This window comes from Lutra lutra, chromosome X (genome assembly GCF_902655055.1).
Source record: "Lutra lutra chromosome X, mLutLut1.2, whole genome shotgun sequence".
Taxonomy (NCBI): Eukaryota; Metazoa; Chordata; class Mammalia; order Carnivora; family Mustelidae; genus Lutra; species Lutra lutra.
The window spans coordinates 32,809,031-32,813,343 of NC_062296.1; the positions used below are offsets into that span (position 1 = coordinate 32,809,031).

At 36.7% G+C, this 4,313-nt stretch overlaps 1 pseudogene; it reads left to right on the forward strand.

Annotated features, from left to right (window-relative positions):
- Positions 1–2,429: 2,429 nt before the first annotated feature.
- LOC125091288 (glyceraldehyde-3-phosphate dehydrogenase-like) lies at positions 2,430–3,411 on the forward strand (annotated as a pseudogene).
- The last annotated feature ends 902 nt before the right edge of the window (positions 3,412–4,313 follow it).

The following is a 4,313-nucleotide window of genomic DNA, read 5'->3' on the forward strand; positions in this document are numbered from 1 at the left end:
TGGGCTCCTTGCTCAGTGGGAAGCCTGCTTCTCCCTCTGCCTGCTCTGCCTGCTGCTCTCCTTGCTTGTGTGCTCTCTCTCTCTCTCTCTAACATAAATAAATAAAACTGGACATTCTTGACTTGTTTTTGATTTTATAGGAAAAGATTTTTGTCTTTCACTACTGAATATAAATTAGCTATAGGCTTTTCATATATCATCATTATTATGTTGAGGCAATTTCCTTTTTTAAGTAATTTAAATGTTTTCATCACAAAAAGCTATTAAGTTTTGTCAAATTATTTTTTTCTGTTGAGAAGGTCATGTGATTTTCATTGTTCGTTTTTTTGTATGCTGTAACACATTGATTGATTTGTATATTTTTAACCTTCTTGCATCACAGGGGTAAATCACATTTGGTCATGGTGTATGATTATTTTAATGTGCTATTGAATTTGGCTTGTTAGTATTTTGTTAACTTTTGCATTAATATTCATCAGGATTATTGGCCTGTACTTTTTTTTTTCTTTTGTTGTAGTGTCTTTTTCTGGCTTTGGTATCAAGGTAATTCTGGTCTCATAAAACAATTTTAGAAATGTTCCATCTTTTTAAGTTTTTTGGAAAAGTTTGAAAAGGACTGGTATTAATCCCTTTTTTAAACTTTTGGAAGAATTCACTAGTAAAGCCATCTGGTCCTGAGCTTCTCTTTGTTGGAAGGTTTTTATTATCTTGATAATTTATTTTAATTAGTCCAAACACATGAAAAGAAAGATTTGAAGTAGTCATAAATCGCTTCCTGCATATTGTCAATATATGTGTTTATTTTAATTTTTGCTGACAGTCAAGTTAAAATGGCACTTCAATATTGACAAAATTCAATGGAATACTGAAGCAACCACTAAAACAAGGCTTTAAGCAACATAAATGAAATATAAAGGGGACAAAATTAATATATCACATTTTTACTTATCTAAGATAATGATAGTTCAAAGGGATAAATAAAATGGTTACCCTAAAATTAAAAAAATAAAGTAATTATCTTTTCTGTGTACTCTATAGGCAACTGTCATTTTATTATCCATAATAAAAGTCACAGGATTATACTTCCTTCAACTTCCAAGGTAGGCTCTAAGGGATAACTATGGACTCTGTGGTTCAGAGTACAAGGAAAGGACCTTAGTTCCAATGTTGCCATAGGGGGCAGAAGATCAAATAATATAAATATATGTTCATATCACTGCATTTCTGTTTTCTCTACCTTTTCATGTTGAATTGCTTTCTAAGCATTTGGTCACTGTGTTTCATTTGACTATCTATTGCAGGCCAGATTTTGCAGTGAACAATAGAAATCTAGCAGATAATACTGAATGTCCTCTACCTTCAAGAAACTTAATGTGTGTGGGTTTTTTTAAGATTTTTATTTATTTGTCAGATGGAGAGAGAAAGTGCACAGCAGGGGGAGCAGCAGGCAGAGGGAGAAGCAGGCTCTCTGCTAAGCAAAGAGCCCGATGCCGGACTCCATCCCAGGACCCTGGGATCATGACCTGAGTGGAAGGCAAACGCTTAACCAAATGAGCTACCCAGGCCTCCCGCTTAATGTGTTCTGAAGGAGGCAGCCATGCATGAGAATTCTCCTTTGGAATTATCAGGGAGGAAGCAACTAATTTCAACTATGGGGTAAAGAGATGATACTATTTGAAACTCTACTCATCTTTTTTCTCATTTGAGTTAAGTAATTCCTAGAACACAATACAACATTTACTTATAATTTTTATAGTAACAGTTGATATTTACTGAGCACTTAATATATGCCCCTATACAGGTTAATTATCCAAGTAAGCCAAATATTAGCAGAGGTAACTCTGGCTTTTGACATTTAGACATATTAATTTAAGCATGTGTTACTCAACTTTTGGAGCCCAGTGTTCTCCCCAAGATTCCTGCTCTTCTACGGACTATTTCACTTTTGGCTCTAGGTCCCTGCTTTCACTGATGCTTGAATCTTATTTTCTAATATCATACCAACATTCTCTTCTTCTTTGTACTAAAACATTTATAAGGTCTATTTACTGAAGACATTTGTGTGTATAGTTTACAAAAGTTTTGAGCAGGTAGAAGAATTTTACATTTCAAGAATACCAAAAAATTAAAATTAGTTATTTGTGTTCTTAAGCCTTTTGACCATCCTGATACTGAACATTTCCAGCCACTTATTTATTCATAGTTCAGATCCATAATTTCAATTATCTCTCTCTTCTTTCTCCTCATGACTAAGAAATCTATTCATTTTTTAAGCAGAGAAGTTAATTATTTCTTACTGTCTTTTTCTAAATCATGGTTTCAGGACCTTATCTTCCATAGCTAAATAAGTAGTTGAGGCTCTATGTTCCTCCCTGTTCAAAAGACAGCTGTATCTTCTTGTGCAATGCCAGCTGCATGTCTGAGACTCAATGGTGAAAGTCAGAGTAAATGGATTTGGCCATATGGGCACCTGGTCACAAGGACTGCTTTTAACTCGGACAGAGTGGGTACTGTCACTGCCAATGACCTCAACTATATGGTCTACATATTATTGTATGATTCTAGCTTGGCAAGTTCAGTGGCACAGTCAAGTCTGAGAATGGGAGACTTGCCATCAGTGGAAAACCCATATCTATTTTCTAGGAGCAAGATCCTGCCAACATCACATGGGGGTAATGCTGGTGCTGAATATTTTGCAGAATCCGCTGGTGTCTTCACTACCTTGGAGAAGGCTGGGGGGTTTACTTGAAGGGTAGAGCCAAAGGCTCATCATCTCTGTTCCTTCTGCTGATGCCCCATGGTTGTGATGGGTATGAGCCATGAGAAGAATGAAAACTCCAAAACTGACCATAATGCTTCTTGTACCACCACCACCTGTTTGCCCCTACACAGCCAAGGTCATCCATGACAACTATAGCATTGTGGAGGTACTGATGACCACAGTCCATGCCATCACTACCATCCAAAATACTGCGGATGACTCCTCTGGGAAGCTGTGGCATGATGATCAAACGGAGTCCAAGAACATCTCCCCTGCTTCCACTGACACTACTAAGCTGTCGGCAAGGTTATCCCCAACTTGAATGGGAAGCTCACTGGCATGGCCTTCTGTGTCCCAACCCCCAATGTGTCAGACATGAATCTGACCTTTTGCCTAGAGAAAGCTGCCAAATATAGTGACATTAAGAAGGTGGTGAAACAGATATCAGAGGGCTCCCTAAAGGGAGGACGAGACTGAGGACGAGACTGTTTCTGCAACTTTAACAGTGATGCCCACTCTGTCACCTCTGATTCTGGAGCAGCATTGCCCTCAACAACCACCTTTTTTAGCTTATTTCCTAGAATGGCAATAAATTTGGCTATGACAACAAATAAATTTGGCTTATGACCCACATAGCCTCTAAAAAGTAAGGGCTCCCTGGACCACCAGCCCCAGTGAGAGCACAAGAGAGGCCCTCAGGTGCTCGGGAGTCTTTGACTCAACTCAATCCCCCCAACACACTGAGAATATCCTGACTTCTACAATTTCCACCCCAGAACCACAAAGAGGAAGGACTTAGGGAGCCCTACTTTTTCATGTACCATCAATAAAATATACTATACTCAGCCTCAGTAGTTTACTTTTTCTAAATAAAAGCAGTTCCCTTAATAAGAGGAAATCTGTTACCAACAGTTTAAATGATATATTTTCACTCTGCTGCCCATATTTTGTTTAGTTTACTTTTTATGATAACCCAGTGAACTAGATATCATTCCTTGTCTCCATTTTATAGATTAGAAAACTCATGGGAAGTAAAGTTATTTAAAGTTGGAAAATTACAGATCCAAGAGTAGAATCATAATATGATTCCAAAGACCAAAGTATGGTGTGTGTGTGTGTGTGTGTGTGTGTATTTCTCCTTATATATCTTATCCTGCTTGACTAGGAAAAATCCTAAAGCCTAGATCTGCAAAAGAAATCATTTTCATTTATCTAGAGTAGCATATTACCTATAATATATAGAATTGGAGCCAATAACTATCAATTTTTTTCTATTCCTGAAATTTAGTGAAACATTCATGTTTTATCTATTTGGTTTGGTTTGGGTTTCTGTTTCTGCATACTACTATTCTCAGAAGGAGAGAAATCACTTGACAAATATGTTCACAGAATTTTAATCTATGTCTTCTAATTGAAGAGTTATTAATAGCTTCAAGATGTTTTCTAAGCATATTCTTCTATAAATAAAAAATTATCAGTACACTTGAATACTACTCTTTAGAAGCTATATTAGATGTGATCCTTTGAATAAAGTTTCTACATTAAAATCATC